Source organism: Gobius niger (genome assembly GCF_951799975.1).
Source record: "Gobius niger genome assembly, chromosome: 10".
NCBI classification, from domain to species: Eukaryota; Metazoa; Chordata; class Actinopteri; order Gobiiformes; family Gobiidae; genus Gobius; species Gobius niger.
Genome location: NC_136861.1, coordinates 33814244 through 33829853, shown reverse-complemented (window position 1 = coordinate 33829853; position 15610 = coordinate 33814244).

The following is a 15610-nucleotide window of genomic DNA, read 5'->3' as shown; positions in this document are numbered from 1 at the left end:
GTTTTCATATATTCTAGTATTTTGCTATACAGAGTTTAAAAATGTTAAAATTAAGTATTTTCCTCCCCTACATGTTCCAGCCATGTCCTATGTGTAGAATGAGCCCAGGCCTGTTCACCACAACTGCCTCTAAGATCCTGCACTGTCACTCAGAAAGATGTTACTTCGGGCCCGAAGTGCCGTCAAGCACGAGCGTAATATGGAAGGTGCAGTTACACGTATGACCTGAGGTGGCAGTAGTGAGTATAAAATGGCAAAATTGCATCTAGCCCCTTTAAACAGTAATATGTAACACAAACATATTACAGTGATACATTTCAAATTGTTTGCTAAATATACTGGACTTTTTCCACAAGAAAGGAAATGTTCTCTGCTGATGCCGCTAGAGGGCGCTGCTACTCTACACGATGCTATGCACTGCTGAAGAAGTAAGAGTTTTGAATAATGCGGTGATGTTGAACTGACTGCTGTAAACCTGCTCTGAAAAGTTCCTGTATAAATCAACAAGTGATTTAAGATCTTCTTCATACACACAAGACCACAAGATTACATTTTAAAGCTGTCACTACTAATATAGAATATAATACAATTTTACAGTAACTTTTCCAACACTGTTAGCCTAGCTTGATGCTGTAGCTCTGCCTCTCACTCGCGCCACAACAAACTGTATTCAATACCCAATCACATGAAAGCCATAGTAGACACATTTTTGATATATATATATAGAAATTTCATATTTTAAAGTAGTGGTTCTCAACATGGGGGTCGGGTCGCGAGACAAATTTGGGGGGTTCGCCAGATCATTTAGATAAAATATACGTATTTTTTTATTGTAGCATGTGTTTGAAATAAAATTAATCAAACTACGAACAAATAATGGCACTCTGGTAAAATAGCAGCCATTTTTTTCCCTTTGTTTTTAAAAATTATGTAGGCTAATGTTCCTATTTCTCACAGTGTACCCCTTTACCTGTTATAATGGGGGTCGCGGCTCCAAAAGGTTGAGAACCACTGTTTTAAAGACACATAACAGTGTGAAGGACTAGCACTGCACATGCACCGTTGTGGTTTTGCCGGCGGCCGTGAAAAGTCAGTGACAGGCACAAAATGTTGCTAGCTAACTTCTGGTTGGCTGCTTGTTTCCTGTCACGTACTAAATTAAATATTTATTCATTTCCGCGAGACACGGCTAACTCAGGAACAAACACCGCCAAGAAATAGATGCTATCGTAGGACGTTAGCATCATGTCGCTATTGAGATTTGAACCGTTTCTTTCCACTGTGTTGCGCCGGTGTAAAGGTTTTAAACTACCCCCCATTTCAGGCTACCCCCCGGTAATTTGAAATCAGTTTCAAGTTACCCCCGGGGGTAAGATGAACGCGATTTCAAGCTACCCCCTCTAATTTCAGATTACCCCCCTCTCAACTGCTTTCTTCATCCATAAAATACCTTACAGGAACCTGTAACCTTAAGGATTGTGGAGTTTACGAACTAAAGCTAACCTTACCTTAGCCCTAAACTTAAGGATAGTGGAGTTTACGAACTAAAGCTAACCTTACCTTTGGCCCTAACCTTAAGGATAGTGGAGTTTACAAACTAAAGCTAACCTTACCTTAGCCCTAAACTTAAGGATAGTGGAGTTTACGAACTAAAGCTAACCTTACCTTAGCCCTAAACTTAAGGTTAGTGGAGTTTACGAACTAAAGCTAACCTTACCTTAGCCGTAAACTTAAGGATTGTGGAGTTTACGAACTAAAGCTAACCTTACCTTAGCCCTAACCTTAAGGATAGTGGAGTTTACGAACTAAAGCTAACCTTACCTTAGCCCTAAACTTAAGGTTAGTGGAGTTTACGAACTAAAGCTAACCTTACCTTAGCCCTAACCTTAAGGATAGTGGAGTTGACGAACTAAAGCTAACCTTACCTTAGCCCTAAACTTAAGGATAGTGGAGTAAACGAACTAAAGCTAACCTTACCTTAGCCCTAAACTTAAGGATAGTGGAGTTTACGAACTAAAGCTAACCTTACCTTAGCCCTAACCTTAAGGATAGTGGAGTTGACGAACTAAAGCTAACCTTACCTTAGCCCTAACCTTAAGGATAGTGGAGTTTAAGAACTAAAGCTAACCTTACCTTAGCCCTAAACTTAAGGATTGTGGAGTAAACGAACTAAAGCTAACCTTACCTTAGCCCTAAACTTAAGGATAGTGGAGTTTACGAACTAAAGCTAACCTTACCTTAGCCCTAAACTTAAGGATTGTGGAGTAAACGAACTAAAGCTAACCTTACCTTAGCCCTAACCTTAAGGATAGTGGAGTTTACGAACTAAAGCTAACCTTACCTTAGCCCTAACCTTAAGGATAGTGGAGTTTACGAACTAAAGCTAACCTTACCTTAGCCCTAAACTTAAGGTTAGTGGAGTTTACGAACTAAAGCTAACCTTACCTTAGCCCTAAACTTAAGGATAGTGGAGTTTACGAACTAAAGCTAACCTTACCTTAGCCCTAACCTTAAGGATTGTGGAGTTTACGAACTAAAGCTAACCTTACCAGATGAAAAGTTACGAGAGTTGTAGCTATTATTAGCAATTAACATCCGGGCATTTTCTATTTAACACAGCCGTGCCAAACAAACAATACACATTGCGGCGGGGGTAATCTGAAATCAGGGGGGGTAACTTGAAATCAGTTTCAGGTTACCCCGGGGGTAATTTGAAATCAGGGGGGGTAATTTGAAATCAGGGGGGGTAATTTGAAATCGATTTCAAGTTTCAAGGGGTAAGGTGAATGGGGGGTAGTTTGAAATCGCTACACCGGCGTTAGTCCTAGAGCAAATAAAGTCTTAGTTACGCTCTTGTTTAGTGCCGGTTTGATCCTATAGCTTTGCCCTCGTCCTCTCGCAGCCTCGCAGCATAAACACAAAACACTTTCAGTCCGATCCGATAAGTCCAGTATCTGTATGGCGCGTGCGTATTCGGCCGCGCTCTCACTTCTTCTCATGAGCATTCCGTGGCGCTACCCCTCCGACCCCTCTTCACCCCCCCCCCACCCCGAACCCCGCCACCCTCTCCCCCCCCTTTACCCCCCCTCCCCTCCCCTTCCCTTCCAACTCCTGTATCCTAGCAACCCAACTTCCCAACCCCGTCGTCGTAGCTGCATATTCAGGACGGGGAGAGGAGAGAGAGAGGGGGGGGAAACAGTCGCTCTCGGCTTCACTTGCGGAGTTGTGTCACGATTTATCTAGTCCCCCCAAACCCCCCCCCCCCCCCCCCCCCCCCCCATAATCACAGCGCTGTGTCAGATTACCGGAGCTTTCGCGCTAATAATGGAGCGGTGGGCTTGCATGTGTGGAGGAACAGCACCTCACGCTGGACACGGGCAGTACTGCGCCGCTGTAATGAGGCTGCTTGTTATTAAATATGCATGTTTCTTTGCCTATAGTAGTGGTTTGCACATATTAGATAGAGATTAGACGGGGAGACGGTGCGATGGGGGGATCGGCAACGTAAGCGGATTACTTTTCAAATTTTTCAAGGGTATTAACTAAGGCGAAGTATTTTGAAATCCATGTTGATTTCACTTTTAGTATCTTCGTTTGTTTCTTTTTGGGTCTTTTTCAACCCCGAAAAACTTGTACTGCGGAATGAGAACTTGCTCCACGATCCCATTCCTCACTTCTGAAATGCATGTTGTGCATCCGGTACATAAACATGAAGTATTTCCCAGCATTTTGAGGCCCTTAAAACACCACAACAGCGCTAGCAGATGCAGTGTTATCAGAGATATGGGAAAACAACAGTTTGACACAGAACAGGCAAGTGTTTGCAGCAGATCTGAGTGTGGACAGACCACACAGTGACATAGAGCAGTGCAAATGGCTGGAACAGGTGATTCTGATACAGAGTTATTGGGTTCTGTTTTGTTCATGAGTCTGATGGCGGAGGGCAGGAGGCATCGGTATGGATGAACTGTAGCCTCCTGCCTGAGGGGAGAGGGGTGAAGGGTCAGCTGTGATCCGTCCAATACACGCCTCCCGGTCCTGGAGGTGTATAGATCCTCGGGAGATGGAATATTTATTGTTTCTTTAAGTTGACTGAAAGAATGAATGCTGCGCACTGGTTTTATATTTGTTCAAAGTGTAGTTAGTGTAGTTGCTGCCTTTGTAAAACTATTTAGTGTAGGGGTGGGAACCTCACGATTCGATGCGATACATGGTTTACGATAACGATTATCTCATGATACGCTGATACTCCGATAATCAATATATTGCACAAAAATAATCTACAATACATTACAATAAAATAATTATTTTAACATGCTACATATTATTCATCATTTACATTTCTCTTCATGTGCTTTGTACCATAATCCCTACTGAATATGGGTCTATAGATCTGTCAGACTTCATTTACATTTAAATAAACAAGAAACCACAGTCCTATTTAAAAAGGAACAGATCAACCCCAAATGAATCTAAATCTTCTTTATAAATATAAAAACTATCATTAAAAGTAATGTATTTGTGTGACAGGGTTTGGTCCAAGTGCTTAAACCAGCGGTTCTCAACCTTTTGGAGCCGCAACCCCCATTATAACAGGTAAAAGGGTTCGTGACCCCTCCCCAGGTCACACCATGAAAAATAGGCCTACATAATTCTTAAAAAACAAATGGCTGAAATAAAATTCATCAAACTACAATCAAATAATGGCACTCTGGGAAAATAGCACACATGCTAACATTAGATCATATGGTAATGAAAATATGTACATTTTATCTAAATGATCTGGCGACCCTCCCAAAATTTGAGAACCACTGGCTTAAACTGTAGTGCTGCCCCCTGCTGTCCTGACTCGATCATTGTTGGCCTCTTTTGACTGTGAAAACAGTGGAGCACTGCTGCCTCATTTACATGCATGACGTCATCAAAAGCATCGATATCGCAATAAAAAAGTCGGTATCGTATTGTCCCGCAAAATATATCGCGATATATCGGGAAAGCGATATATTGTCACACTCCTAATTTAGTGTGACATCTATTCACCTTATTCCGCCCCGCCCACTTTTGCCACTTTTTGCGTTGTCTCAGCGCCTCGCTGTCCAGACACTTCCGGTCGAGCGCGAAGCCCGTTCATTTAAACGGAGAACGAGGGAAAATATTCTCCGCTCAAATCTGATGTTTAGTCGATTGATTTGTGTGAAATGCCCGATGTTCATTTGCACCGACATGTCGACACTGCAGCGTTTCTCTGCACGGCCTGAAAACGGCTTTGTTTTCGTGTAGTGACTGATTTGATCTGGACTTCTCCAGCCCCATGTTAACACATAGGAGAAAAGGGGCGGGCACAATTCATGGCGACGCCCACGCGAACCTCCGGAATAAGGTGAATAGGCTTGTTACTATTTGTTTACACTTGCTTTATTATATTTTTTTATCTTTGATGAAGTGTAGTTGGTTGCTTTATCGGTGCAATACTATTTAAACATGTTGTATTTGTAGAGAGGGGAGTTGAAGGTTGTTGTTTTTTTAGTTTCACAGATGAATCTAGATGAACAGGATGGATTTTGAAAACACAGGGCATGTATTGATCAAAACTATAAGTCGTACTCTACACAAATCTGGCCTTCATGTGGCAAGAAGAAAGCCATTATTGAAAGGAGGCCATAAGAAATCCTGTTTGAAGTTTGCTAGAAGTCATATGGAGGACACAGCTCCATGTGGAAGAAGGAGCTTTGGTCAGATGAGACAAAAATTTTACTTTTTGGCCCAAATGCAAAACGTTATGTATGGAGCAAACCTAACACTGCTCATCGTCCTGAGTGCACCATCCCCAGTGTCAAATATACGGGGGGGGGGCATCATGCTGTGGGGCTGATTTTCCTCAGCGGGGACTGGGGTGACTGTAAGAATAGTTGTGAAGATGGATGGAGCCAAATACAGGGACATTTTGGAGGAAAACCTGCTGGAGTCACAAGAGAACTGAGGCTGGGGCGGAGATTCACCTTCAGCAGGACAATGATCCAAAACACAAAGATAAATCTACAATGGAATGGTTCAATAAAAACATATTAATGTGTTAGAATGGCCCAGTCAGAGTCCTGACCAAAATCCTATTGAAAATCTGTGGAAAGACCTGAAAACTGCTGTTCACAAACGCTCTCCTTCTAATGTGACAGAGCTTGGGTTGTTTTGTAAAGAGGAATGGGCTAAAATGTCAGTCTCTACATGTGCAAATCTTGTAGAGCCAAACCCCAAAAGACTTCCTGCTGTTATCGCAGTAAAAGGGGGTTCACAAAGTATTCACTCATGCTGTATGAATACTTATGCAAGTCCCACTTTTCACTTTTCTATTTTTTGAAAAATAACAGAATCATGTATCATTTTGCTTTCACTTCACAGTTGTCTGTTACTTCAGTGTGAACGTTCAGTAAAAAAAAAAAAAAAAAAATCTTTATGTTTAGGGTTGTAAACATGACAAAATGTGCAAAAGTTCAAGGTGTATGAATACTTTCGAGAGGCTCTGTATGCAGCCCAAGTATCTAGGATTTGTATTTGATGGATTTATGACGTTTGACAGAGTTCAAATCCTAGCTGTTTCTCAAAAAATCTGTAAAGACCTTGGTTATGGTACATTCTCAGTTGCTGCCTGTGGGTTCCCTGTGTTAAACTATGCTGCTGGTGTGTGGGGCGGGGGGTGGGGGGTCAGGCAGAGCTCAGCCTTGGACGCTGTAGAAAAGCGTGCAATCCGCTGATTCTTGTTTTTTTTTAAGTTTGTTCCGTTTCTGGCAGTGCAGGGTGGTATGGGCTGGGTTCCTGCATGAGTCCAAAGGAAATGTGAAATGGTCAGACTGTGGAATCGACTCATTAATCTGCCTGAAAACAGAGAGACAAAAAAGTCTTTCTGTGGATTTAGAGTAAGTCCCCCTGTGCTGCAGAGCTCCGGACTGTCTGTTGGGATTACTGCGAAGCCAAAGCTAAGGACGACTTTACAAATTAAAGATGTATCTGAAACTGAGTTATATGTAAAAGCAAAACTGACAAGGAGCTAAAGATCTTTGATGCTCAGTTGTGAACTGGCTTTAGAAACTGGCAGGTTCACTCAAACTCCTCATTTTGTTGTATTGCCCACGATACGATGATCTTAGAGATGTATTTTTTAGTGAATTATTTCTTCAAAAACCTGAAATGTTCTGGATCAGTGATGACAACAAGATGAAATAGTTGTTTAGATGCAAGTTGGTCATTTTATGCTCACTACTGCCCCCTCAGGTCTTACACGTAACCGCAGCTTCTATATTAAATAATATCTTCACTTTACTGTGCGGATGTCGAATTACTCCTGGTATTATCACGCCTTACAATATAGTTCCCCCTTTTTATCCGCTAAGAAAATCTGCATTGTTTAATTTTGCGTAAATATACTTTTGTAGTGGAACACTTCACGTAACCATATTTAAATGGGGAAAACGTGGAAGAGCTTGGTAGCTTCTATCATCAACCCCTTTTGGAGCTATAGAGGAGGAGAGGCTAAATGCTAACACCGTCTGTGCTGTGTTTACATGACTGAGGGCACGCGTGAAGACTAGACAGATGTGTAAACGGCACTTTGGACCCGAAGTAACAACCTTTTGAGTGACAATGCAGGATTTTAGAGGCAATTGTGGTGAATAGGTCTGGGTCATAGACTGTATATATAAATGGACAGCTTCTGCTCACTCCTCCCCGTTTACCAAAATGACCACGCACGAGGGGGAAGTCATGGCTGACTTGCAGACTTCCCCTCCCCAGCTCTGACGAAGCAAGTTCCTAAAAAGGGCATAAGGGCGGGATTTTCACCGTAGACTCCGCCCCTTGCGTGACGTGAGCTCGCGCTGCTCCAATGCTAACAGTCCCGCCCTCATCAAGTACGAGATTTCTAAAATTCTTCTTACGAAAACCAGCCTGGTTTCTTTAATTGTGACTAGCCCAGCGTTATCTCAGGAGGAATATTTAGCCTAGTCTAGTGTTGAAAAAATAGAAACCAGGCGTTAAAGTTGTTTTTAAGGTGTCTAAAGTCCAATGCTTTTCAATGGGGGCCTAGCGGCGATATGGAGGTACTACAGCAATGGCGGCCTCCAGTGTCGTGGGCATAGAGCAGAGCAGCCATTGGTCTGGGCTCATTCTACACAGTAGGACATGGCTGGAACATGTAGGGGGAGAAAAATACTAAACATTTTTAAACTCTGTATAGTCCCTTTAAGTGTGTTGAAAGTGGCTACCTTTGTTTTGTAAAGCCTGGATGAGAGACGGCAGACTTAAATACACAGCACATGTACTGTGTATTGTTGTTATTGGTGTCTTATAAGCCCATTTGTTTTGGATGGGGTGAAATGACGTTTTCATATCACCGTGTAGATTAGATATGTTCTCTCCAAAAACGAAACAAAACAAGCACAAACAATGCTGCCGTAAACGCTGATTTAAATATGTTTTATTCATGCAACTATTGATGTGTTTTTTAGCCCGAATGAGAACCGTTTGTGTACCTGTGAATTGTGTTCTTTCAGGTTTACCGACAGAAGACGCGATCCACAGATAGTGTTCAAACAGACAGTGACAGAACATAATGAGACGACATCTGAAAACGCCTATAAAGCTTTCAATACATTTATTTAAAAAGCCCCCAAAAACATTTCAAAGATGTATTGGCACAACATCCAAACTCGCAACACAATGTACTTTTTTTACACCCTCATCACATCTGCAAAGAGCCCCCGTCTCCGCCTGAGCCCGGGTGGATTTATGTGGACGTAATGTGGCCCCATCAGAGGCACATCGTCTGCGCTGAGCTCTCATCGCGCCATCACGCTGCACTTAAGACGCCGTATCACTCTGCGCTTAGGAAGATGAGACAAACCGCGATGGCTTTTGTCCCGTAATGTCCCCCTCAAAAGGTGCGCCGCTTACACTCTGCTGGGAGGGAGCCGGGGTGCTGGAAGCGTAATGGGGTGTTATGAAAAAGTGCCACAAAGCCATCGAGTTCTTCAACCGGATAGTACGAGAAAATAGTGAATAAACAAAGAATTTAGTAGGCATTGGATTATAAGAGTATCCCAGATAGGGAGAGGGACAAAGCTTTGCCTAATGGTTGACTCCAGCTGGATGTTGTTTGCCAGAGGATCGGAATGAGGGGAGCGGCCCAATCGAGGCGCAATAACAAGGTACTGCAGGACTTGGACATGGCGTCAGCTGCTAAAAGTGTGCATAAACAACCAGTTGAGAGACAAATCTATGCTATTGTAAACAGTCTATGATCAACATAAAGGGAACACAGATGGGCTGCACTTCATTTTCCCCTCTGTGTATCTGACTGAGGACACGGCCTGATTTTATTTGACTAGATATTATATTATGGAATGTAGAAACAATGACAGAATTGGGTAATGACCGAAAGGACAAGATCGCGGACCCAGGACACGCTTGTGAGACTATGTCTCCGAGCTGGCCTGGTGTCGCCTCGAGGTCCCCCCAGAACAGCTGGAGGAGGTGTTCGTGGATTGGGAAGTCTGGGCATCTCTGCTGAGACTGCTGCCCCCGCGGATGGATGGATGGATGGATGGATGGATGGATGGATGGATGGATAATTTGCAATGACCGTGCCTACAAGGGCTTTTCAAATACACAGAAAATACAATGACATTAAGGTAGTGCATTTAGATACAATCTAAAAATGATTGCACGCTTTGTCTCTTTTTAAAACACGTTTAGTTCATTTTTAAAAGCCCCCAGATCTAAGTCCTGTTTCAGCTCAGGAGACAAGGAGTTCCAGAGTTTAGCTCCTGGACAATAAAGGCCGAGTGTCCAAAGGTCTTTTTTCTTAAGGGCCACTTTCACATTTCCATCAGCAGCTCCTCGTGTGATGGAGCCACAGATGGAAGTGGGACTATGAGCTGTCTGAGAACAGGCTTTGCTGTGCAAACATTTATACATTCATTTTAAATGACAACATTTTATAAAATGTAAGGGAAATTCAGCCTCTGCAGTCCTGCACAGTGGTGCGTTCTGACAGATGTTTCATCCATCTTTAATGCTCTGTTGTAAATCAGTTTTAAAGGCCTGATTGTTGTGCTTGTTTCCTGTGACCAGGAGGTGAAACAGTGACTGAGATGAGAGAAAATCATTGCTGCATAAATACATTTGCCGTGAAATGATAAACTGGTTGCTGTCCTTGTGACCTTTTTAACATGACATTCAAATGATGAATGGGTTCCAAGATTTGGCCCAGATATTTCACCTCTTTGACCTGTGCAATGTCTTGAACATGAAATGACTCTGTGCACTAGCGCTAACGGTAACAACGGTTTCAGTTCCAGCACGTCAAATTAAAGCACCCAGCAGGTACTTGTTGCTACACACATTGTAAGTGCCACTGTAAGGCCATGGAGACACATGTCCGCTCGGTGACAGTAATAAAAAAAAGAGGTGAAGCTAAGTAGCATGTTTACGATAAGGACCAGTCTTTTCAGAGCCGGGTTTGCACTTGTTGCAGCATGAGCAGATAAACAGTGGATCTTAAAGGAAAACTCGCCGATAAGCACTTTCATAATTAGAAAGAAGCACAAGTAAACGTTAACTTTTGGCCTGTTGTACAAAAACAACATACCATAGAAAAGTTCCATGCTATCACTGATCCATGGGGCAAAGGGGCAAAAAATGTCCATGAACATCCCAAGGCTTTTAGCATCGTAGCAACTTCACCAGTATTTCCCCCAGAGCTGAGCTGAGACAAGCCTGAGCCGTGGCTGCACACGTGTGTCATACGTGTGTCATACGTGTGTCAGGAGCAGCATGGACGAGCAAGGGAAAGGAGTGAGAGTCGACTTAGTACAGGCTGCAGAGCAAGGACGAGCTAAATCATCCAAAAAAAAATTCCTTTCAGATGAGATATTGATTGTGTTTTGTCTGTTAATAGTCAGACATAGAGAACGTTCAACTAATGAACTGCTGACAGACTAATGAATGAGACGGTGCTTATATTTTGCTGTGCTGGCAAAACCGGAAGTAGTTTCAATTCGGGCGTTCTGCTCTCCCAAAATTTCATGCACTGAGCGGCGCTGTGATAAAAAATAACACCGTTCGTGTCCTAGCGCACTTCCTGTTGCTATTATACTGCATTCAGACTGAAGGCGATGGAGACTTTTCGGTTCTGTTTTATTGCCTTAATGTTTTGTGCAGCCCTGTGAGGCGACTCCTGTTGTGATATTGGGCTTTACCAAACCACTGATTGATTTAGACGTCAGGGGCGAGTGATTTTGAACGTGGTCTGAAGTGTAGGAAGGAGCTCTGGACTGAAAAAGAACTGCTGTTTTGGTTCTAACTAGTCCCTCTTTGTTACTGCCATGTCTTATGGATCTTCAACCATAGCTATACACAAGATCTGCACAAGGATCTCCCTGGTATTTAAGCAAATATCCAGCTGATATGTCCGAATAAAGGACGATTATTTGTGCTGGTGGTCAATGGTTATTCCAGGTTAGCCCCGTTAGCTTGTTACAATCGCCTACAGCTCATTGTTGATGAAAAGTCTGTAATAAACCACAAATGTATCAAGCCCGGCTCAGTGTGTGATCGTCTGAAAGGCTGCTTTATATAGTTGCAGCTTTATTGACGTTATTATTGCATAATACTTGTTTTCACCAGATCTATGCGCTGCTAAGGAGCTAGTTTGCTCCGGGCGAGCGGTTAGCAGCTCGGCTATTTTTGACATGGCTGATGTTCTCGCGTTGAAAACACAGACTCGATAAAGTTGTATTGGGCAGAGAGATAATCAGAGGCTGTCAATGCTTTTTACTAGAGTCTCCCAGGGACAGCTCACAGACCCCTAACCCAACGCTTAGCTATCCCGCCCGGCCTTCGAGGCTCCGAGCCGGGCGGGAGACCGTACAGCGGGGCAGTGTGTGGCTAGAAGTGTCCGCTGAAGGCAAACGGGGAGGTTGGAGGTACGAGCCCCAAATGTAGGGAGTCGGAACAGTCAAAGTCTGCGTCACAACATTTCAGCTACAGAACTTTATTCCTCTCTTAGCAGAAGATGACGCAAGCAGAGTGAACGAAAATGCTCCGTCAGAACCGGAACTTGCAAAGACTATTGTTACCCATAATGCACCGCCAAATTCAGTGGCTCCCCCGCCCATCGGATGAAATTTTGGGAGAGCAGAACGCCCGAATTGTCAGACGCAGTTCTTCCAGAGGATGTGAATCTAACGCAAAACAAACTGACTCTGTCTGACTCACATTCAGGGTTAGTCCTGAGTTTTGAAACCATTCTGTCATGGAGTTAAGACGGTGCTGCAGCTCTTCAGTAATGGTTTCAATATTTTTGCCGCTCACATAAACTGCATCGTCTGCATACATGCATACTCTTTGTAGTGGGCCGAGGGATATGCTTACTGTCATATTCTGCAGATGTTTCAGCCACACATTCTGGGCTTTGGTGTCTTCATCCACACCTCGTCCACCTTCCAGTTTCTTGCCTGTTTGGCTTCTATCCTCTTCTTCTCATGTTCAGGCTGGAGTACTGCAGGAGTCGCCAACTCCTACAGCCAGAGCACTATCTCCCTACTACCACTATTCACCTTCTTCTGCCCACTTTTGACTCTTTTTGCTTTGTCCCGGTGTAGCGATTTCAAACTACCCCCCATTCACCTTACCCCCCGGTACTTTGAAATTGATTTCAGATTACCGGGGGTAACTTGAAATCGATTTCAAATTACCCCCGGGGTAACCTGAAACTGATTTCAAATAACCCCCCCTGATTTCAGATTACCCCCGCCGCAATATGTATTGTTTGTTTGGCACGGCTGTGTTAAATAGAAAATGCCCGGATGTTAATTGTTAATAATAGCTACAACTCTCGTAACTTTTCATCTGGTAAGGTTAGCTTTAGCTCGTAAACTCCACTATCCTTAAGTTTACGGCTAAGGTAAGGTTAGCTTTAGTTCGTAAACTCCACTATCCTTAAGTTTAGGGCTAAGGTAAGGTTAGCTTTAGTTCGTAAACTCCACTATCCTTAAGTTTAGGGCTAAGGTAAGGTTAGCTTTAGTTCGTAAACTCCACTATCCTTAAGTTTAGGGCTAAGGTAAGGTTAGCTTTAGTTCGTAAACTCCACTATCCTTAAGTTTAGGGGAAGGTAAGGTTAGCTTTAGTTCGTAAACTCCACTATCCTTAAGTTTAGGGGAAGGTAAGGTTAGCTTTAGTTTGTAAACTCCACTATCCTTAAGTTTACGGCTAAGGTAAGGTTAGCTTTAGTTCGTAAACTCCACTATCCTTAAGTTTAGGGGAAGGTAAGGTTAGCTTTAGTTCGTAAACTCCACTATCCTTAAGTTTAGGGCTAAGGTAAGGTTAGCTTTAGTTCGTAAACTCCACAATCCTTAAGTTTAGGGCTAAGGTAAGGTTGGCTATAGTTCGTAAACTCCGCAATCCTTAAGTTTAGGGCTAAGGTAAGTTTAGCTTTAGTTCGTAAACTCCACTATCCTTAAGTTTAGGGCTAAGGTAAGGTTAGCTTTAGTTCGTAAACTCCACTATCCTTAAGTTTAAGGCTAAGTTAAGGTTAGCTTTAGTTCGTAAACTCCACTATCCTTAAGTTTAGGGCTAAGGTAAGGTTAGCTTTAGCTCGTAAACTCCACTATCCTTAAGTTTAAGGCTAAGTTAAGGTTAGCTTTAGTTCGTAAACTCCACTATCCTTAAGTTTAGGGCAAAGGTCAGATTAGCTTTAGTTCGTAAACTCCACTATCCTTAAGTTTAGGGCTAAGGTAAGGTTAGCTTTAGTTCGTAAACTCCACAATCCTTAAGTTTAGGGCTAAGGTAAGGTTAGCTATAGTTCGTAAACTCCACAATCCTTAAGTTTAGGGCTAAGGTAAGTTTAGCTTTAGTTCGTAAACTCCACTATCCTTAAGTTTAGGGCTAAGGTAAGGTTAGCTTTAGTTCGTAAACTCCACTATCCTTAAGTTTAGGGCTAAGGTAAGGTTAGCTTTAGTTCGTAAACTCCACTATCCTTAAGTTTAGGGCTAAGGTAAGTTTAGCTTTAGTTCGTAAACTCCACTATCCTTACGTTTAGGGCTAAGGTAAGGTTAGCTTTAGTTCGTAAACTCCACAATCCTTAAGTTTAGGGCTAAGGTAAGGTTAGCTTTAGTTCGTAAACTCCACTATCCTTAAGTTTAGGGCTACGGTAAGGTTAGCTATAGTTCGTAAACTCCACAATCCTTAAGTTTAGGGCTAAGGTAAGGTTAGCTTTAGTTCGTAAACTCCACTATCCTTAAGTTTAGGGCTAAGGTAAGGTTAGCTTTAGTTTGTAAACTCCACTATCCTTAAGTTTAGGGCTAAGGTAAGGTTAGCTATAGTTCGTAAACTCCACAATCCTTAAGTTTAGGGCTAAGGTAAGTTTAGCTTTAGTTCGTAAACTCCACTATCCTTAAGTTTAGGGCTAAGGTAAGGTTAGCTTTAGTTCGTAAACTCCACTATCCTTAAGTTTAGGGCTAAGGTAAGTTTAGCTTTAGTTCGTAAACTCCACTATCCTTAAGTTTAGGGCTAAGGTAAGGTTAGCTTTAGTTCGTAAACTCCACTATCCTTAAGTTTAGGGCTAAGGTAAGGTTAGCTTTAGTTCGTAAACTCCACAATCCTTAAGTTTACGGCTAAGGTAAGGTTAGCTTTAGTTCGTAAACTCCACTATCCTTAAGTTTAGGGCTAAGGTAAGGTTAGCTTTAGTTCGTAAACTCCACAATCCTTAAGTTTAGGGCTAAGGTAAGGTTAGCTTTAGTTCGTAAACTCCACTATCCTTAAAGTTACGGCTCCAACCGCGGTTCCTGTAAGGTATCTTATGGATGAAGAAAGCAGTTGAGAGGGGGGTAGTCTGAAATCAGGGGGGGTAGCTTGAAATCGCGTTCATCTTAGCCTGAAATGGGGGGTAGTTTAAAACCTTTACACCGGCACTTCCGTTGTATTGAAACTCCCGGTAGAGCGTGAAGCCCGTTCATTTAAACAGAGAACGAGGGAAACTACCGTGTTTTCGTGTAGTAACTCAATAACATGGAGGGCAGGGTTCAATACAAGCAGGTTAGAAACAGGATAGTTGCAGAGCTCTGTTATGTGAGTTCAAGTCCCAGCTTCGACAATTTGCTGAATATCTCTCCCCGCACTTCCTGTCCCCATATCACACCTTGCAGTGCTGTCCGAGAAAGCCTATAGAGGCCAAAAAAAATGAGAGTTTCTCCTTACAGTGCATGAATGATACAATACTCCTGTGGTCCAATCAGAAGAGGAGAATGTGGCGCCTCCAGGGCAGACCTGAATGACCGGTAAAGATGAGGATGAGGTAAGGATCCTTTTTCATCTAGGGACCTTATTTCATTTCCTATACACTTGAGGGAAATTGAGTTTTCTTTTTCACTTTTGAGAGGTAGGGGACTGTGCCGAGCTTTCTATGAACGTTTTCATTTTTTATTTCACTCCATATAAAACAGCTGATGAGGTTAGGGTTCGGGCAGGCAGCTGGCACCTGTGATACAATAGACTTTCGGACACCAACGTACTTATGCAATTCGCCGTTATTTATTTTGTGACCGTTGTTCTCCTTCCTTCT